General features: G+C 43.2%; 1 protein-coding gene across 1 annotated transcript in view; it reads left to right on the plus strand.

Annotated features, from left to right (window-relative positions):
- The window catches only part of ptprsb (protein tyrosine phosphatase receptor type Sb), a 111,120-nt gene that overhangs the window by 4,980 nt on the left and 83,065 nt on the right, over positions 1-23,075 (plus strand). The window lies entirely within an intron of this gene.

Here is a 23,075-nt window from a genome sequence, read left to right on the forward strand (position 1 = left end):
AACAATATAGATTGTTTACCCACTTCCTGTTCGTCATTTCAAGCAGCGTCAGGTTTTAATATGACTTTATTCTGTATTAAACCTTTGAGACTGAGAAATGAAATTCTTATGTTTATTTACATGCACAGAAAATACAGTCAAAATCATTGTGGTTTCTAAAGTGCGTAGAAGAATATCAAAATAACTATTTTAATAGACTTTATCAAGAGAAAAGGTGTACAGTGTCTGTTTTTAAATAGATGAATCGCTTTAGAAACACTGAAAGAGTTTTCACAGTTTTCACGTGGTGGACAACAAAACAGGTGAACTAATCCCACAGACGCACATTGAATAATTTCTGGACTGTAAGAAACCACCTAGAGCACCTTAGCAACACCCTGACAACCACCCAGAGCACCTTAGCAACACCCTGACAACCACTCAGAGCACCTTAGCAACACCCTGACAACCACCCAGAGCACATTACCAACACCCTGACAACCACCCAGAGCACATTAGCAACACCCTGACAACCACTCAGAGCACCATGGCAACACCCTGACAACCACTCTGAGAACATTACCAACACCCTGACAACCACCCAGAGCACATTAGCAACATCCTGACAACCACTCAGAGCACATTACCAACACCCTTACAATCACCCAGAGCACATTACCAACAACCTGACAACCACCCAGAGCACATTACCAACACCCTGACAACCACTCAGAGCACCATGGCAACACCCTGACAACCACCCAGAGCACATTACCAACACCCTGACAACCACTCAGGGCACCACGGCATTGTGCTGTTTTTTCTTCAGAAAATGGAAAAAAGGCTTAATATTGCATGTACAATATCGTGATAGATATTGAACGTTGTTTGCAGCATGGCTTTCTTTTTATCAACAGCTCATTAGAGAGCAGCTGTGCGCACAGAAATACATGCATTGGTGCGGTTTAATAACAGTAGAAATGATATTGTTTGTGCTCATATCACTGTATTAAACCTCAATGATCATCCTTCTGTAATCTCTCATGTCCAGTCAGACGCACTGATAAGGAAATGGTTGTAATTCTCCTGGTCCACAGCTCATGTTTTCATCTTCTGCTGCAACATTCCAGTGGTTTTATGATCCAAACGTAATTTACTTTATTTTAATGCTCACATGTGCAGGCGGTGTTTAATCTTTCTAAGATGCTATGTGTGTGTGTGTGTGTGTGTGAAGGCTCTAGTGAAGGTTTAAGTAGGTTACAGCTCTCGCCTGCGGTGGTTAGTGTCTCTCAGGCTGATAACACAACCTGACTGTCCTGCTAACATGTTCTGTGCTTGAGCTGTGAGACAGGTGAGTGGTGAGACAGGATAATGGTGAGACAGCAGTGAGACAGATCAGCGGTGAGACAGGTGAGCAGTGAGACAGGATAATGGTGAGACAGCAGTGAGACAGGTCAGTGGTGAGACAGGTGAGCAGTGAGACAGCTGAGCAGTGAGACAGGATAATGGTGAGACAGCAGTGAGACAGGTCAGCAGTGAGACAGGTGAGTGGTGAGACAGGATAATGGTGAGACAGGTGAGTGGTGAGACAGGTCAGCGGTGAGACAGGTCAGTGGTGAGACAGGTGAATAGTGAGACAGGTCAGCAGTGAGACAGGTTAATGTGAGACAGGTGAGTCGTGAGACAGAATAATGGTGAGGCAGGTTAATGGTGAGAGAGGTGAGTGGTATGACAGAATAATGGTGAGACAGCAGTGAGACAGATCAGTGGTGAGACAGGTGAGCAGTGAGACAGCAGTGAGACAGCTGAGCAGTGAGACAGGATAATGGTGAGACAGCAGTGAGACAGGTAAGGGGTGAGACAGGTCAGTGGTGAGACAGGTGAGTGGTGAGACAGGTCAGTGGTGAGACAGGATAATGGTGAGACAGGTGAGTGGTGAGACGGGTCTGCAGTGAGACAGGTCAGCGGTGAGACAGGATAATGGTGAGAGGTCAGTGGTGAGACAGGTCAGCAGTGAGACAGGTTAATGTGAGACAGGTGAGTGGTGAGACAGAATAATTTTGAGACAGGTTAATGGTGAGAGAGATGAGTGGTGAGACAGAATAATGGTGAGACAGGTTAATGGTGAGACAGGTGAGTAGTGAGACAAGTCAGCAGTGAGACAGGTCAGCGGTGAGACAAGATAATGGTGAGACAGGTGAGTGGTGAGACAGGTGAGTGGTGAGACAGGTCTGCAGTGAGACAGGATAATTGTGAGACAGGTGAGTGATGAGACAGGTCAGCAGTGAGACAGGTCAGCGGTGAGACAAGATAATGGTGAGACAGGTGAGTGGTGAGACAGAATAATGGTGTGACAGGTTAATGGTGAGAGAGATGAGTGGTGAGACAGAATAATGGTGAGACAGGTTAATGGTGAGACAGGTGAGTAGTGAGACAAGTCAGCAGTGAGACAGGTCAGCGGTGAGACAAGATAATGGTGAGACAGGTGAGTGGTGAGACAGGTGAGTGGTGAGACAGGTCTGCAGTGAGACAGGATAATTGTGAGACAGGTGAGTGATGAGACAGGTCAGCAGTGAGACAGGTCAGCGGTGAGACAAGATAATGGTGAGACAGGTGAGTGGTGAGACAGGTCTGCAGTGAGACAGGATAATTGTGAGACAGGTGAGTGATGAGACAGGTCAGCAGTGAGACAGGTCAGCGGTGAGACAAGATAATGGTGAGACAGGTGAGTGGTGAGACAGGTCAGCGGTGAGACAGGTCAGCAGTGAGACAGGATAATTGTGAGACAGGTGAGTGATGAGACAGGTCAGCAGTGAGACAGGTCAGCGGTGAGACAGGATAATGGTGAGTGGTGAGACAGGTGAGTGGTGAGACAGGTCAGCGGTGAGACAGGTCAGCAGTGAGACAGGTGAGTGGTGAGACAGGTCAGCGGTGAGACAGGTGAGCGGTGAGACAGGTGAGTGGTGAGACAGGTCAGCGGTGAGACAGGTGAGCGGTGAGACAGGTCAGCAGTGAGACAGGTCAGCGGTGAGACAGTTCAGCGGTGAGACAGGTGAGTGGTGAGACAGGTTAATGGATTCCACGAAAAAAGTAAACAAGACAGAACTAGGTTCATTTGACTTTCCAAATGATTTGAACATAAATGCATGTTCTTGATAGTTTAGCACTGGTAACAATCTCTCCCTGGCGCTGGGATCTGTGATTGCTTTTCGCCTGATGCGGCTCTGATGCGGCTCTGATGCGGCCCTGATGCGGCCCTGATGCGGCTCTGATGCGGCTCTGATGCGGCCCTGATGCGGCTCTGATGCGGCTCTGATGCGGCCCTGATGCGGCTCTGATGCGGCCCTGATGCGGCCCTGATGCGGCCCTGATGCGGCTCTGATGCGGCTCTGATGCGGCTCTGATGCGGCCCTGATGCGGCTCTGATGCGGCTCTGATGTGGCCCTGGTGCGGCTCTGATGCGGCTCTGATGCGGCTCTGATGCGGCTCTGATGCGGCCCTGATGTGGCCCTGATGCGGCTCTGATGCGGCCCTGATGCGGCTCTGATGCGGCTGCACTGGTGTGACTGACAGCAGTGAGAGATTGTAGGAGAGATGTGGAGAAGATGGCCGACTCTGCTGTGGACAGAGAAACACACTTGAGTGCTGAGCGAGGTCTTTCAGACACACACTTCTGAATGCGTTTGGGAATACAGGCTAGAATCGCTCAGCATCTGAGAGCTAATGCTAATGGCAGCGGCTCAGGTTTCTCTGCTGGACTGGGAATTGGGTTTTTGCTGTTTTTGACGGTTTCTTGCTGGATCTTGCTGTAACCTTGAGAGCATCTCACGCACACAATTCATGATGGGTTTATGATCGTATCGGCACAGTGGACATGTAAACGCACTCGTTGGCAGATTAAGCTTTCAGTCCCGAAGGAACTTGTCAATAGTAGATGAGCTAAGGAAATAAACTGGCTGTAAATGTTTATAAACCGTGTTGGTCTGGTTCTCAAGAGATGCTCACACTTTACACACTTATCCTAAAGCTCTCTTCCTCCCTTCCTCCTGACTGCTCTCCTCACTGTGCTCTTCACTCTCGAACATGGTTGATCGGTGATCCGTACGGACCGGCTGCCCCATGGGTCTGTGACTGCTAACCCTAACCATTATAGAGTATAGTTCTCGTTGTGTCATGAGTGAAGAGTTGAGAAAGAAACCGGATGTGTGTCAGTATATTCAGTCTTAAAGTGACAGCAGCCTAATATTCCCGCTCTATAATAACACTAATATTCCCGCTCTATAATAACACTAATATTCCCGCTCTATAATAACACTAATATTCCCGCTCTATAATAACACTAATATTCCTCCCGTCTCTATAATAACACTAATATTCCCGCTCTATAATAACACTAATATTCCTCGTCTGTGGCGTTAAAGTTAAACAACAAAATACAGCTTTAACAAAGATGAATCTATATTCAATTTCTACAATGAACAAATTGTGTTTTTTTATATGATTACTAATTTCTGTACCTGGGTACTTCTGTTAAACTTTGTAATTTTGTTTTTTATTTTCACCTCTGCTTGTAATTTGTGTATTTGTTATTATTTTATTTCTGACTGTTCACTTGCCTTTAATAATGTTTGAACTTTATCAGTCAGGCTAGTAGTTGTTTTTTTGCTGTGGTATCGAAGAACTTCAAGTGAGCTTTAAGTAATAAATGAAAAGAAAATCTACATTTTCCGTTTTAACAGGAAACTCTACACAGACTTTAAACACGAAACCTGTGAGAACGCTGATGGCGATTACGAGTTCAGTCTATTGGTGTGCGTGTTTCAATATATGTGCACAGGTTTGTAATTCACTACAAACCAAGCCTTAAAAAACTACTTGTCTGGCCGTAACATTTTGATACAGAATTTTATCACTTCGGGGTAGATACGCGAACTGCATTTTCCTGACAACGCTTTATCTGTAGAGTGGTAGAGGGATCCTCCATAGGGAGAGACTAGTTGGCACTTCAGCACTGCGTTGTCATCGGGTCCAGGCGCAGGTCCTTCATCAGATCTGGATCCGGCAGGCTGCGGGAAAACCTTGGGATAAACAAAAACACTAATATTAGCGTAGACGCCATTCTTCTTATGATGTAACGAGTACATCAGGATTTATGGGAAGTGTTCCCGGTTCCGGCTGACCTAATCTATGCAGCCTAACATTGAATTATAGAAGTTTATAATGTGTTATGTGTATGCTAGGCTAAAGAGATGTGTCTTTAGTCTAGCTTTGAACTGACAGAGTGTGTCTGCTTCCCGGACAATGTTAGGAAGACTGTTCCAGAGTTTTGGTGCTAAATAGGAGAAGGATCTACCGCCAGCAGTCGATTTTGATATTCTAGGTATTATCAACTGGCCGGAATTTTGAGATTGCAATAGACGTGACGGACTATAATGCGTTAAGAGCTCGCTCAAGCACTGTGGAGCTAAACCATTTAGTGCTTTGTAAGTAATAAGCAATATTTTAAAATGTATGCGATGTTTAATAGGGAGCCAATGGCAGTGTTGACAGAACCGGGCTAATATGGTCATACTTCCTGGTTCTGGTAAGAACTCGAGCTGCTGCGTTTTGGACCAGCTGTAGTTTGTTTATTAAGCGTGCAGGGCAACCACCCAGTAGAGCATTACAGTAATCTAGCCTTGAGCTCATGAACGCATGGACTAACTGCTCCGCATTTGTCAATGAGAGCATATGGCGTAATTTAGATATATTTTTAAGATGGAAAAATGTGGTTTTACAGATACTAGACACGTGACTTTCAAATGAAAGATTGGTATCAAAGAGCACACCCACACACACACACACACCCAGGTTCCTAACCGACGACGAAGACTTAACAGAGCAGCCATCAAGTGTTAGACAGTATTCTAGATTATTATGTGAGGACGTTTTTTTTAGAATCTCAGTTTTTTCAGAGTTTAGTAGTAGGAAATTACTAGTCATCCAGTTTTTTATATCAGCTATACATTCCGTTAATTTTGTGAATTGGTAAGTGTCGTCAGGGCGCGAAGAAATATAGAGCTGAGTGTCGTCAGCATAACAGTGAAAACTAATGCCATGGTTCGAAATGATATCTCCTAAGGGTAGCATGTACAGTGTGTGTGTGTGTGTGTGTGTGTGTGTGTGTGTGTGTGTGAGGGTAGCATGTACAGAGTGAACAGCAACGGTCCTAGTACTGAGCCTTGTGGTACGCCATACTGAACTTGCAATCGATAAGACATCTCTTCATTTACTGCTACAAACTGATAACGGTCAGATAAGTATGATTTAAACCATGCTAATGCAATTCCACTAATGCCAACATAGTTTTCGAGTCTATTTAAAAGAATGTTGTGGTCAGGGCCGGCGCTAGCTATAGGCAGAGCAGGCGATTGCCTAGGGCCTCGGGCTTTGAGGAGGGGCCTCCATAACCGTAACATCCCCTATATAGTCCACCAGTCAAGACGGACAGAAATACTAGCCTCATTGTTCATTGGATATTGTTGAATTGTCACTCATCTGCGGTTAAACCAATTAATGTTTCCGTTTCAAAGCGGGTGCCGGCTTCTGAGCGTTTGTGTAACGAACGCATCCATCAGGTGCTGCGAAGCAAAAGCCTAAATAGACACTCAAAGAAGCACAGCTCGTAATGCAGGTGTGTGAGTTGTCGTCATCTATTTTGGAGTGATTGCAATGTATTCTAAATATAAACTTGTACTGCAGATCAGCGTCATTTCTGGAAAAATCATTCACCGCTGTATTACGAGTTTAAAAGAGCGCGAGCGTCATTAATGTGCCCAGACGCGACGCTTTGAATTTGCGCGTACAAGGAATAACATCGCGTCGGGAGCTGACTAGTAAAAAAGCTACAAAAGTAAAAGACAAGACGTTTGTATTCAAAGTTAAAAAGCCAATTCACTACAACCTTTTTAAATGTTTCAAATAAAGGATCTCATATCTATGGGTCTATCTTCTACATTCTGCTGATGAGTTAACAAAAAAAAAAAAAATTCTGCTCAGTAGCGACTGTGTCTTTCTCTAGCATATTTAAGGTAACAATGCAATACATAATATCATAATATCTGCAGTCAATATTGATTAAATGGGAGGGAAAAATCCTGCCCATACTGCAGCTATGAAAGAAATGATAAAAGCACTTCTGTTCATCTACTGGAGTGGTATTCTGGAACTGTGAATAAATTGAATAAAACAGCAAAATAACAACAACAACAACAATAACATCTACATTAAACAAAAAAGAGATTACCTTAGATAAAGTTTGACTAATATGTACATACAGTACCGGTAAAAAGTCTGGACCCATTACTATTTTTAATGTTTAAAGTTTCATATTATGCTCTACAAGCCTGCATTTATTTGATCAAAAATACAGAAAAACAAAAACAGGAATATTCAGCAAGGATGTGTTCAATATATAAAGAGTGATAGTGAAGACTTTTTTAAAACAACTTTTTAAAAATAAAAAAATCCTGAAAAAAAGTATCACAGGTTATAAAATAAATATTAAGCACAATTTCTAACATTTGATAATAAATCAGAATATTAAAGTTTTCTGAAGGATCACGTGACACTAAATTCAGCTTTGCATCACAGAAATATATTTTAAAGTATAGTAAAATAGAAAACCATTATTTAATAATATTTCACTATATTATTTTTCTGTATTTTTGATCAAATAAATCCAGACTTGATGAGCATAAGAGACTTCTTTTTTTAAAAAAACATTAAAAATAGTAATTTGTCCAAACATATGTACTGTAAAAATATACTACATTTAAAATTAAATGTTGTATAAATATAAAGGTTAGGAATCATATTTGTTTCAAGTGTTTTTTATTGGGGGTGGGGGGGCCTCCAACATGAATTTTGCCTAGAGCCTCCTAATGTCTAGAACCGGCCCTGCCTGTGGTCAATAGTGTCAAACGCAGCACTAAGATCGAGTAACACTAATAGAGAGACACAACCACGATCAGATGATAAGAGCAAATCATGTGTGACTCTAATGAGAGCAGTCTCAGTACTATGGTACGGTCTAAATCCTGACTGGAAATCCTCCAGATATCATTTCTTTCTAGAAAGGAACATAGTTGTGAGGATACCACCTTTTCTAGTGTCTTTGACAGAAAAGGTAGATTCGAGATCGGCCTGTAATTGACTAATTCTGAAGGATCAAGTTGCGGTTTTTTAACAAGCGGTTTAATCATAGCCAGCTTAAAAGTTTTTGGTACGTATCCTAATGACAAAGATGAATGAATGATATTAAGAAGAGGATCTATGACCTCTGGAAGCATCTCTTTCAGTAGCTTAGTCGATATAGGGTCTAACATACATGTTGTTGATTTAGATGATTTAACGACTTTAACGAATTCTTCCTCTCCTATAGCAACGAATGAGTCAAATTTTTCCTCAGGGAGACTACAATGCACTGCCTGATGTGATACTGTAGTAGACGGATGCATAGTTATAATTTTGTCCCTGATATTATCAATTTTATAAAGTCAATGAACAAATCTACATTTACCCCCCCCCCCCCCCCCCAAATATATAATTTTTTTTTAGCTGATCCGAAAAATGCTTTAATCCGTGGATCTGTTGCACCATTAACGCCACAGACGACAGCAGGAATATTAGGCTGCTGCCACTTTAAGACTGAATATACTGACATCCGGTTTCTTTCTCAGCTGTTCATGTGGCGTGTCCGATAAGCGCATCACTCACGTCTGAGTGTGTTCTATACTCCTGAACACACACACTCGTTTGATTCGCTGGTTGATGAGAGCTGGTTCTCAGACGTGACTCTGTTCATTCCCGTGAGCGGATCTCTCCTGAAGGCCAGTTGAGTTTGACTCTGATTCATGTTTACCAGTGTCCATACGCCGCTGTGCTGACCTCTGACCTCTGACCCCTGACCTCGGCAGACTGAGGAACGGTGGATGGATGAGAGCAGATGTCCTGGCGCTCTGTTCCTCATTTGCTCTTTAATATTGATCTCTTAGCCTTGAAATTAACAGGCTTCATTCACAAGAGAAGGAAACATCAATCGATGCAGTCAATAACACGCGTCACTCGCCCGATGATCACACACACACACTCACACACACACACACACACACACACACTCACACACACACACACACACACACACACTCACTCACTCACTCTCACACACTCACACTCACACACACACTCACACTCACACACACACACACACACACACACACACACACTCACTCACTCTCACACACACACACTCACTCACTCACTCACACACACTCACACACACTCACTCACTCACACTCACTCTCACACACACACACACACACACACACACACACACACACACACACACACTCACACCCTCACACACTCACACACACACACTCTCTGTTACTGCAGGATACTGTGAAACACCAGAGGGTTGAGAGTGCAGTCGGTGCAGTGTGTGTGTGAGTGTGAGTGAGTGAGTGTGTGTGTGTGTGTGTGAGTGTGTGTGTGTGTGTGTGTGTGTGTGTGTGTGTGTGTGTGTGTGTGTGTGTGTGAGTGTGAGTGAGTGTGTGTGTGTGTGTGTGTGTGTGTGTGTGAGTGAGTGTGTGTGTGTGTGTGTGTGTGTGTGTGTGTGAGAGTGAGTGAGTGTGTGTGTGTGTGTGTGTGTGTGTGTGTGTGTGTGTGTGTGTGAGTGTGAGTGTGTGTGTGTGTGTGTGTGTGTGTGTGTGTGTGTGTGAGTGTGAGTGTGTGAGAGTGAGTGAGTGTGTGTGTGTGTGTGTGTGTGTGTGTGTGTGTGTGTGAGTGTGAGTGAGTGAGTGTGTGTGTGTGTGTGTGAGTGTGAGTGTGTGAGAGTGAGTGAGTGTGTGTGTGTGTGTGTGTGTGTGTGTGAGTGTGAGTGTGTGTGTGTGTGTGTGTGTGTGTGTGTGTGTGAGTGAGTGAGTGTGAGTGTGTGTGAGTGTGTGTGTGTGTGTGTGAGTGAGTGAGTGAGTGAGTGTGAGTGTGTGTGAGTGAGTGTGTGTGTGTGTGTGTGTGTGTGTGTGTGTGAGTGTGAGTGTGTGTGTGTGTGTGTGTGTGAGTGAGTGAGTGTGAGTGTGTGTGTGTGTGTGTGTGTGTGTGTGAGTGTGAGTGTGTGTGAGTGTGAGAGTGTGTGAGAGTGAGTGAGTGTGTGTGTGAGTGAGTGAGTGAGTGAGTGTGAGTGAGTGTGTGTGAGTGTGTGTGTGTGTGAGTGTGAGTGTGTGTGTGTGAGTGTGAGTGTGTGTGACAGGTGCAGGTCTGACGAGCTCGTTAGCAGACGCTGATTAACACCAGAGGAATGAGACGCTGCAGAAACTTGTTCACTGAGACGGCGTTTTTACTAATGAAAGCGAAGCTCTTTGGAAGCACTGTATTGTGTGTGTGTGTGTGTGTGTGTGTGTGTGTGTGTGAGTGTGGTTAGGGTTAGGGTTAGGGTTAGGTACATCTCATCTAAGTGTTGGCGGGGATTATAATATGCTTATAATAATAAGACACAATAGGGCTGTTACCAATCAAATTAAATAAGCATCAACAAAATCTTGTCTGCTCTATGTCCATCAACGTACACTCTATGGGTGTGTGTGTGTGTGTGTGTGCGTACACTCTATGGGTGTGTGTGTGTGCGTACACTCTATGGGTGTGTGTGTGTGTGTGTGCGTACACTCTATGGGTGTGTGTGTGTGCGTACACTCTATGTGTGTGTGTGTGTGCGTACACTCTATGGGTGTGTGTGTGTGTGTGTGTGCGTACACTCTATGGGTGTGTGTGTGTGTGTGTGTGTGCGTACACTCTATGGGTGTGTGTGTGAGGGAACGGTTTTAAACAATCTAGGTAAACGCACAGACTGTATAAAACAAGGTTATAATCGCCAACACAGCGAGGCGGACTACATCAGTGACCAAAGTACAGTGGTTATCATAACATTTTTTGTCATGATTTATTAATGAAAGAGAAAATAATCACTTCATCCGAGGGGGACTCAAAATGTTAATACGTTTTTTTGTTGTTGCCCCGTTTGCATTTGTATTGTTTTACTACTTAAAATAATTGTTTAAGTATATATCATTATATTATTTACAATACACATATTTTAATTATATTTTTAGGAGGGGACAACCCTCAGATACCCCTTTTTTTTTTACTCCATTGGCAGATATTTGTTCTCGTTTTAAAACCAAACACTTCATTTTGACAATTTTTTTTACTTAATATCTTCAGTCATTTTGCTTCTCCAGTAAATGAATCTTGATTTAAGAATGTTTAGATATTTGTGCTGGAAAATGAGACCGAAACACTGAGGAAGTTTTTATGTAGTGCACAAACATTTAAATGAAAGACACATACAGTAACTTTTGATATTTTATTTATCTTTAATCATTGTGTATTTCTGTCTCAATGATGAAGCCAGAAGCGGTAAAGTGTGTAGAGGTTTAGTCACACCAGCGGGATATTAAAGTGCTTCGTCAGAGCTGTCAGTCAAAACACCACATCAGCAAACCTGTTATTATCTTACTGCTAATTTAGCAGAACTGTCAATGCAAAGTATTCTTGCGTGTCCATCTGAAGAGTAAAACATCGAGTTATTCATTGGTACGTTCATTCACGCATCATCGGTTGTGGAGCAGATCCGGTGTGTGTGTGTGTGTGTGTGCAAGGCGAGTCTGGATGAATCTCAAGCGCTCGCTGCTTGTGGGAGACGCTGCTATTTATAGAGTCTTTCTCATATCGCCCAGATTCTGCTGAAAGATTCTCGCCTGTTTGCTGTCGTCGTCTGATCAGGTCTGGAGGAAATCAGTATCGTTCTCCTGATGACACACACACACACACACGGGTTACGGCTGCTGATGTTGGACTCGTAGGGGATTTGCTTAATTAATTTACGTCCATCTGATGCTGAATTTGTGCCTGATGATGTTGATGAATCTTCCTCATGTCACTCATATGAAGTTCATTAATTTATGTGAATCTTCACATCCAACCAAAGCACGTAATATTATAGTGTTTAAATGTGCAGTAGTCGATCAATACGGGTTTATCAATGACTGACGTCAATACTGATATCGAGAGATTAGGTGTCTGATGCCACACTGCAATAATTAAGATTTATTAGTGTTTGTGAAAGTCTCTTCTGCTCAGCAAGGCTGCGTTTATTTGATCAAAAATACTGTAAAAACAGTGAAATATTATTCTAATGTAAAACAGCTGTTTTCTATGTGATTAAAACACGCCTTCAGCAGTCCTGTCCGCCCTGAACACGCCAAACACACGCCTTCAGCAGTCCTGTCCGCCCTGAACACGCCAAACACACGCCTTCAGCAGTCCTGTCCGCCCTGAACACGCCAAACACACGCCTTCAGCAGTCCTGTGCGCCCCGAACACCCTGAACACGCCAAACAGATGCCAAACACACGCCTTCAGCAGTCCTGTCCGCCCTGAACACCCTGAACACGCCAAACAGATGCCAAACACACGCCTTCAGCAGTCCTGTCCGCCCTGAACACGCCAAACACATGCCTTCAGCAGTCCTGTCCGCCCTGAACACGCCAAACACACGCCTTCAGCAGTCCTGTCCGCCCTGAACACCCTGAACACGCCAAACAGATGCCAAACACACGCCTTCAGCAGTCCTGTCCGCCCTGAACACGCCAAACACACGCCTTCAGCAGTCCTGTCCGCCCTGAACACGCCAAACACACGCCTTCAGCAGTCCTGTCGGCCCTGAACATGCCAAACACATGCCTTCAGCAGTCCTGTCCGCCCTGAACACGCCAAACACACGCCTTCAGCAGTCCTGTCCACCCTGAACACGCCAAACACACGCCTTCAGCAGTCCTGTCGGCCCTGAACACGCCAAACACACGCCTTCAGTAGTCCTGTTCGTCCCTGCACACGCCAAACACATGCCTTCAGCAGTCCTGTCCGCCCTGAACACGCCAAACACACGCCTTCAGCAGTCCTGTCCGCCCTGAACACCCTGAACACGCCAAACAGATGCCAAACACACGCCTTCAGCAGTCCTGTCCGCCCTGAACACGCCAAACACACGCCTTCAGCAGTCCTGTCCGCCCTGAACACGCCAAACACACGCCTTCAGCAGTCCTGTCGGCCCTGAACATGCCAAACACATGCCTTCAGCAGTCCTGTCCGCCCTGAACACGCCAAACACACGCCTTCAGCAGTCCTGTCCGCCCTGAACACGCCAAACACACGCCTTCAGCAGTCCTGTCGGCCCTGAACACGCCAAACACACGCCTTCAGTAGTCCTGTCCGCCCTGCACACGCCAAACACACGCCTTCAGCAGTCCTGTCGGCCCTGAACACGCCAAACACATGCTTTCAGCAGTCCTGTCGGCCCTGAACACGCCAAACACACGCCTTCAGCAGTCCTGTCCGCCCTGAACACGCCAAACACACACCAAACACACGCCTAACACACACCTTCAGCAGTCCTTTCCGCCCTGAACACGCCAAACACACGCCTTCAGCAGTCCTGTCCACCCTGAACACGCCAAACACACGCCTTCAGCAGTCCTGTCCGCCCTGCACACGCCAAACACACGCCTAACACACGCCTTCAGCAGTCCTTTCCGCCCTGAACACGCCAAACACACGCCTTCAGCAGTCCTGTCCGCCCTGAACACGCCAAACACACGCCTTCAGCAGTCCTGTCCGCCCTGCACACGCCAAACACACGCCTTCAGCAGTCCTGTCGGCCCTGAACACGCCAAACACACGCCTTCAGCAGTCCTGTCCGCCCTGAACACGCCAAACACACGCCTTCAGCAGTCCTGTCCGCCCTGCACACGCCAAACACACGCCTTCAGCAGTCCTGTCGGCCCTGAACACGCCAAACACACGCCTTCAGCAGTCCTGTCCGCCCTGAACACGCCAAACACACGCCTTCAGCAGTCCTGTCCGCCCTGAACACGCCAAACACACGCCTTCAGCAGTCCTGTCCGCCCTGAACACGCCAAACACACGCCTTCAGCAGTCCTGTCCGCCCTGCACACGCCAAACACACGCCTTCAGCAGTCCTGTCGGCCCTGAACACGCCAAACACATGCCTTCAGCAGTCCTGTCCGCCCTGAACACGCCAAACACACACCAAACACACGCCTAACACACACCTTCAGCAGTCCTTTCCGCCCTGAACACGCCAAACACACGCCTTCAGCAGTCCTTTCCGCCCTGAACACGCCAAACACACGCCTTCAGCAGTCCTGTCCGCCCTGAACACGCCAAACACACGCCTTCAGCAGTCCTGTCCGCCCTGAACACGCCAAACACACGCCAAACACACGCCAAACACACACCTTCAGCAGTCCTTTCCGCCCTGAACACGCCAAACACACGCCAAACACACACCAAACACACGCCTTCAGCACTCCCATCCGCTTAAACGCTCAGATTGATGGTGTGTGTGAAGGACGTTGTGTTTGTGTGAGAGACAATGGTGGATCTGACTGGTTTCAGCTCTGGACGGCTTCCAGTCGGAGCCGCAGGGGTTTCAGCTCAACACCGTTCCAGCATTTGTTCTGCAGGATCAAAGACTTTAAAGTTAAACAGAGTTAACGCCTCCAACACACTCACAGTTCACACGTGAGACACACGCTAGAGAAATGAAGAGGACTTGACTTGTTTTATGTAGGTTTCCTGAAGTCTGAATCAAATCAAATGCAAATGTGGTCTCTGTCGAGTTCATGTGAAGTTACACACTGCAAAAAAAATGTTTTTACTTATCCATCTTGATTTAAGAATGTTTAGATATTTGGACTGGAAAATTTGGACTTGGACTGGAAAATACTGAGTAAGAAAAGCATTTTTTGCAGTGCAGTTAAAGACTAAGGGCCCTATTTGAATGATCTAAGCTCATGGTCTAAAGCGCACGGTGCAAGTTCACTTAGAGCATCCGAATCCACTTTTGCTAGTTTAACGACGGGGGAAAAATGGTTGGCACTCCCGGCGCATGGTCTAAAAGGGTCGTCTCTATTCTCTTAATGAGTAACGGGTGTGTTTTGGGCGTAACGTGCAATAAACCAATCAGAGTCTCGTCTCACATTCCCTTTAAAAGCCAGTTGCGCTCGCGCCATGGGGGATTCGCTATTTACATGGAATTTGCAAGAGGAAAAACTGAACGTTTCTCTAGCGAGGAAACAGATCTGCTCGTGCACGAGGTTAAAGCTGTGTGTGTGTGTGTGTGTGTGTGTGTGTGTGTGTGTGTGTGTGTGTGTGTGTGTGTGTGTGTGTGTGAGGTTAAAGCAAGACCATCTACAGGACAAGCTGGATTCCACCATATCTTTATGTACTCAAAATGTACATCTTTATGTACATCCCTGTGTGTGTAATAAGCAGAGTGTACGCGTTGTGGCCTGCAGGCTCATATAACTAACGCGCTCTTTAAATATAAAAAATAATACTGCGCCATTGACTTTAGAGCAGGTTCCAGTTGGTCAACGGCTCAGTCTATTTCAGTTCCTCAAAATAGCAACAATGCGCCTGAACACACCAGTGTTGTGTGTAACTCATTACAAGTAACTTGAGTTACAGAAAGTTAGTAAAGTAACGCATTACTTATATCTGAGTTACTTTTTCAAATAAGTAAAGCAAGTTACTTTTTTTTCCCATTTATTGACTGACAGCCCTCCTGTCCTCATGCTGAGAGAAATTGAAGTGCAGAGGCGTTGTGTGTGTGTGTGTGTGTGTGTGTGTGTGTGTGTGTGAGAACATGATGGTTAGCTAGCTAGACTAAATGTGAGCGTGCATTTACATTAGTACTTGCACAAAAAACAGATTCAGGATTCCTCGATATGAATAAAATCAATGAATACTTAGCAAACCTCCAATAATTAAATATGTTAAATAAAACAAATATTTTATGCATTTAATCTCACTTCATTGACCAATGTAGTTGCTGCTGATCTTCGATGATTCAATTAAACCATAAGCAAAAATGACTTTACATTTTTTTTAAAGTCATTTAAACAACAACTTTTTTGTTATAAAAAAAAAAACGCGGCCAGCCCAGGTGGGAAAAAAGTAACGCAAAAGTAACGTAACACATTACTTTCTTAAAAAGTAACAAAGTAACGCTATTAGTTACTTTTTAAGGGAGTAACCCCAATATTGAAATGCATTACTTTTTAAAGTAACTTTCCCCAACACACACCTGGTTCTCAGACCAGCAGCCCATGGGCCACAGATGAGTGCAAATGCATTTGCTATTTAAACAACGTGGCGCAAGACGTGAAAATGAAAACTGCGTCGGGCTGAAACTAGCCAAACACACCTGCGCCGCGCCTGCTGTGTGATAGGGCCCAGTGTGGAGGTAAAGCGTGTTTCCGCGAGAGCATTGAGGTGTTGGCGTGTTGCTGTGTACGATAAGTCATCGTGGCACTAGTGAGAGATTAGTGTTGGACTCCGGGAACGCGTGCGCTGATGCTAATGCTGATGTTCACTTAGTGTCAGTGAAGAGAAGCAGCAGACGGGGGTCGAAGCTCAAGCTTGTTTGCGAAGAGAACTCCAGTGTTTCAGCTGTTAAGCATTAGTGTCATTTTCATACACATCTGCACTGGCGCGAGCTTCATTTAACATCGACGAGCCGGACAATCTGCCGTCGCCTCCGTAAGCGGCTTGTGTCCGAGAGCGTGTCGTTCGCCCATCTGTGACCCTCGACTCTCTCTCTGCTGACCCTCGACAGCTGGAGGCTCGAGACTGAGAGATTAGCACTAACACTACTAACCCTGTGCTCTCAGTCCACTGAACTCGTGTGAACAGGGTTGAGTCAGGGCTACTCATGCGTACTACTAGAGTTTACAACATAGGCACTTCCTTTCTCTCAATGTTATGAACAAACGGTAATATAACATTCCTTCAAAGTGATCTGGTTTTTAATAATGTTCTCTAAACGTTAGAATTACATTTATTATTTATACATTTATACATATTATACATTGATCTTGGAATGTTTTTCTGAAACGTTTCAGTTGGATGTTCGTCTGACGTCTAACCCTAACCCTACCCGCAGCAATGCCTCTGGACATTCATTATTCTCAAAAGTGATTCTTATTCATGTTTATAAGCACTTATGAAGCACATATTAATGCCTTATTCTGCATGACCATAGTCTACATCCCTTAATCCTGCCCAATACCTCAACTTAACAACTACCTTACTAACTGTTAATAGGCAGTAAATTAGGAGTTTATTGAGGCAAAAGTCATATATATTGTTGTGTAATATGCATAAGAATACAATTACCCTGCCTAATTGTTTGACATATTTAGCTAATCTATTATGTCTTATGCTTTATTATTTTGTTTATATCCTGGAAAAGCCTCATATGGTCAGAGATGTAACTGTTACATAGGTATTTTATTTATAATACAGTGAATTTAACATTTCTATGATGTCTTAAGTATTCAGCCAGTAGGGCTGTAAGTGTTTCACGAGTTATACGAGTGTGCAGAAGTGGCACACTGGAGTTCAATTAAAGAGATAAGGAAGAGAACGCTCTAATAGATGCTTAAAGTAGAGAAGAAACAGGTATTTCATGGTGCCTTCACGTGCTATGGAAAAGATGATATTTTCCACTTGTGAACTGGTATTTACCAGTGTGTTGTGTTCAAGTGCTTTTGTTGTCGTAATGTAGGTAAAAAAAATTGGACTCACAGATCCAGACCTGTTATTTGGCTAAAACAATTTTAGATTGCTTAAGTCAGTAAATCATGGTGTCGCTGGCGTACACTACAGACAAAATACATTCACGTGAGTAAATTGCCTGACCGCTCATTACTAGGAGGCTCCTATTGACTGCTAGCTAGCATCTGCTCTGGGTAGGTAACACCAAACCATAACGGTATTTTTAAAACTGACACTGAGTGTTAACGCATTATATTACAATTGTTAATGACACAACATTGTATAGGCTACAAAAAATATCCGCTAACAGTAGCAAAAAATGTTTAGTTGTGTGCAATGCTTATTCACGACTCTTGCGTTGCTCTCCGCCATTTTGAAAAGGTCAAAGGTTATCTCATCTCGGCAACTCGTGCATCAAAATATTCTACGAGTTACCCAGTGGAAAATACCACATGAGGGGGTGTTCATGTGCATTTTCCATGTTGGCTTTTGGTATTTACCATAATTACCATAGCACGTGAAGGCACCATTAGTTTGGAGCTTTATTAGAGTGCAGGAAGGATGTTTCGGTGCGTGAAAAGAGTGAATGAGGAGAACTCATGAGACAGGCCTTTTTAAAAGGGGCGTGTCCAGTCTGGATGAGGTCACTGATTTATCTTTAAATATTCGTGACATCAGATATTGTTTCATGACCTCCTGAAGAGCTTCTCCAGAACTATCGCTGATACTGCCTTGTTTGAGCAACTCTTTGATATATGTACTTCAACCTATATAGAGTATTTGTAGAATACTTCTAGAGAAACTAATTATCAATAAATTGACTTCTATTTTTATAGCACAGTCTGCCTCCTGAGGCACTGATTTATAAACGCTGAGCCGGAACAGATCACGGAGAAGTCTTACGTCCGACTGTAAGTATTTTAAAGTGCTTATTAATTTGGGTCAGATTCGACTTACCAAACATGAGAATAATAACAATAAGGTAAATGTGTCGTTAAGCTCCTTAAAACTGTATATATATTTGTGTATGCTTTCACTATTCCTTAATCCCTCCCAGATCTAGTTGTTATTATTCTGAACAATGTGTGAAGGACATTTTTAAGGAATCATAACTAACATTCCTCTTGCAGGATTAACATTTATATGCTTTTGAAACTAAAAGTTCAAAGTTAGTGTGTGATGAATGTAACAAAAGAGGACACAAAACTAGACAGCTGTTAGAAAATATATTCAACCTCATGACTTGAGGAACAAGCTGAAGAATCCAGGAATACAAATGAGATTTTACCTAGAAACAGAGAATTATAACTATAAAGAACCGGTCATATTAGAGAAAATTGTGACAGAGGAAAAAGGTTGGGGCTTTTGAACCAATTGAACCAGTCATATTGAAGGTGACATGTTGGTCTTATTTGTTTTCTCGATTCTATAAAAACTGTTGTATCCGTGTTTTACGGTGGGATTCTCAATGGAATTTGTCTGAGATCCTCCGGGCCTTGCTTCTTGGGAGAGATTCCCTGAGAACTGCTCGAGAAACTCTCCCGGCCGTGATTAAAGCATTTAAAGGACATTTGCTTGAGTCTGTTTGTCGATTTATTCCTGCGCAGGAAGTTAGTTTAGGTAGGAAGTTAGTTTAGGTAGGAAGCTAGTTTAGGTAGGAAGCTAGTTTAGGTAGGAAGCTAGTTTAGGTAGGAAGCTAGTTTAGGTAGGAAGCTAGTTTAGGTAGGAAGCTAGTTTAGGAAGGAAGTTAGTTTAGGTAGGAAGCTAGTTTAGGTAGGAAGCTAGTTTAGGTAGGAAGCTAGTTTAGGTAGGAAGCTAGTTTAGGAAGGAAGCTAGTTTAGGGGAACAAGTTAGTTAGGTGACTATTATTGAATGGGGACGTCGATTTGTAGACGAGACCCAGATAGTTAGGGTTAGGGAAAAATCTACCACAGGGACAACTCAATTCCTTTTTAATGTTTTATTTTTCTTCCAGATGGTTTTGATGCCATTGGTTGAATATGTTGAAACAGTTGAATTGTTGAATAGAGTAGTTGAAATGAATTGAATGACATAGGATTAGGGACTAAGGAATGGGGAATAGATTGATAACCTTTACTTTACACAATAAACAATGCATGACACAGCAACAAAGTATGGCTTTGAATAAAGTAAACGTTTAAACATCCCAACTTCATCAAGCACTTGCTTCAACTGCCACATTATCTGCAGTCAGGAAATAATCACAATTAAAGGAGTCGCCACTCCTATCAGAATTAAATTTGTGCTAAGCACTGAATGCAACATAATACATCATTCCAAACATTACAGACCAGTTGCGTCTTTAGGGTTGAACAATGAGCTGTTTGTTTCTTGTTTGTAGGTTGAGGAATCAAGCAAAAGCTAACCCCAAACATGTTATACCCATGCTTATCTATGATGTATTATATCACCCTGTAGCCCAAGACTGGTTGCCCACTGAAGCTAAGCAGGGCTAAGCCTGGTTAGTACCTGGATGGGAGACCTCCTGAGAAAACCAGGTTGGTGCTGGAAGAGGTGTTAGTGAGGCCAGCAGGGGGTGCTCACCCTGTGGTCTGTGTGGGTCCTAATGCCCCAGTATAGTGACGGGGACACTATACTGCCAAAAGAGCACCGCCCTTCGGATGAGATGTTAAACCGAGGTCCTGACTCTCTGTGGTCATTAAAAATCCCAGGATGTCCTTCGAAAAAGAGTAGGGGTGTAACCCCGGCATCCTGGCCAAATTTGCCCCTTGGCCTCTGTCTATCATGGCCTCCTAATCATCCCCATATATACTGATTGACTTCATCACTGTCTCCTCTCCACCAGTAAGCTGGTGTGTGGTGGGCGTTCTGGCGCAATATGGCTGCCGTCGCATCATCCAGGTGGATACTGCACATTGGTGGTGGTTGAGGAGATCCCCCCCTTCTATGTAAAGCGCTTTGAGTACCTAGAAAAGCGCTATATAAATGTAACAAATTATTATTATTATTATTATTATTATCTGCCAGGTGTGCAGGTAAGAGCAGTCCCTCCAGAAATGCTGGCTCAGTTGTTAGTTCCACTCGTGTGTTTGGATTATCTGCCCTCTTCAGGCCTGGAGTGCTTTAAAGGAAAAGCTGCTTTGTGCTCATGTTTTGTGTGTTCTGTTCTTTGACGCAACACATGCACTTATTCTACATAAACTGTGGTGCTCTTTTTGTTGTGGGGATTCTCTGTGAAACTGGTCTAAGATCCTCTCGTTTTCTGTCTGCACAAACTAGACACCTTATTCGTTACGAGTTCATAAGACCTTATTCGTTACGAGTTCATAAGACCTTATTCGTTACGAGTCAGTGTTCATAAGACCTTATTCTTATTCGTTACGAGTGTTCATAAGACCTTATTCGTTACGAGTCAGTGTTCATAAGACCTTATTCGTTACGAGTTCATAAGACCTTATTCGTTACGAGTCAGTGTTCATAAGACCTTATTCGTTACGAGTTCATAAGACCTTATTCGTTACGAGTCAATGTTCATAAGACCTTATTCGTTACGAGTTCATAAGACCTTATTCGTTACGAGTCAGTGTTCATAAGACCTTATTCTTATTCGTTACGAGTGTTCATAAGACCTTATTCGTTATGAGTCAGTGTTAATAAGACCTTATTCTTATTCGTTACGAGTCAGTGTTCATAAGACCTTATTCTTATTCGTTACGAGTGTTCATAAGACCTTATTCATTACGAGTCAGTGTTCATAAGACCTTATTCTTATTCGTTACGAGTGTTCATAAGACCTTATTCGTTATGAGTCAGTGTTCATAAGACCTTATTCTTATTCGTTACGAGTGTTCATAAGACCTTATTCGTTACGAGTCAGTGTTCATAAGACCTTATTTGTTACAAGTCAGTGTTCATAAGACCTTATTCTTATTCGTTACGAGTGTTCATAAGACCTTATTCGTTATGAGTCAGTGTTAATAAGACCTTATTCTTATTCGTTACGAGTCAGTGTTCATAAGACCTTATTCTTATTCGTTACGAGTGTTCATAAGACCTTATTCGTTACGAGTCAGTGTTCATAAGACCTTATTCTTATTCGTTACGAGTGTTCATAAGACCTTATTCGTTATGAGTCAGTGTTCATAAGACCTTATTTGTTACAAGTCAGTGTTCATAAGACCTTATTCTTATTCGTTACGAGTGTTCATAAGACCTTATTCGTTACGAGTCAGTGTTCATAAGACCTTATTTGTTACAAGTCAGTGTTCATAAGACCTTATTCTTATTCGTTACGAGTGTTCATAAGACCTTATTCGTTATGAGTCAGTGTTCATAAGACCTTATTCTTATTCGTTACGAGTCAATGTTTATAAGACCTTATTCGTTACGAGTCAGTGTTCATAAGACCTTATTCTTATTCGTTACGAGTGTTCATAAGACCTTATTCGTTACGAGTCAGTGTTCATAAGACCTTATTCTTATTCGTTACGAGTGTTCATAAGACCTTATTCGTTATGAGTCAGTGTTAATAAGACCTTATTCTTATTCGTTACGAGTCAGTGTTCATAAGACCTTATTCTTATTCGTTACGAGTGTTCATAAGACCTTATTCGTTATGAGTCAGTGTTAATAAGACCTTATTCTTATTCGTTATGAGTCAGTGTTCATAAGACCTTATTCTTATTCGTTACGAGTCAGTGTTCATAAGACCTTATTTGTTACAAGTCAGTGTTCATAAGACCTTATTCATTACGAGTGTTCATAAGACCTTATTTGTTACAAGTCAGTGTTCATAAGACCTTATTCGTTACGAGTCAGTGTTAATAAGACCTTATTCGTTACGAGTCAGTGTTCATAAGACCTTATTCGTTACGAGTCAGTGTTAATAAGACCTTATTCATTATGAGTCAGTGTTCATAAGACTTTATACGTTACTCGTCAGTGTTTATAAGACCTTATTCATTATGAGTCAGTGTTCATAAGACCTTATTCATTATGAGTCAGTGTTCATAAGACTTTATACGTTACTCGTCAGTGTTTATAAGACCTTATTCATTATGAGTCAGTGTTCATAAGACCTTATTCATTATGAGTCAGTGTTCATAAGACCTTATTCGTTACGAGTCAGTGTTCATAAGACTTTATACGTTACGAGTCAGTGTTCATAAGACCTTATTCGTTACGAGTGTTCATAAGACCTTATTCATTATGAGTCAGTGTTCATAAGACCTTATTCATTATGGGTCAGTGTTCATAAGACCTTATTCGTTACGAGTCAGTGTTCATAAGACTTTATACGTTACGCGTCAGTGTTCATAAGACCTTATTCGTTACGAGTGTTCATAAGACCTTATTCATTATGAGTCAGTGTTCATAAGACTTTATACGTTACTCGTCAGTGTTTATAAGACCTTATTCGTTACGAGTGTTCATAAGGA

Source organism: Rutilus rutilus, assembly GCF_951802725.1.
Source record: "Rutilus rutilus genome assembly, chromosome: 6".
Taxonomy (NCBI): Eukaryota; Metazoa; Chordata; class Actinopteri; order Cypriniformes; family Leuciscidae; genus Rutilus; species Rutilus rutilus.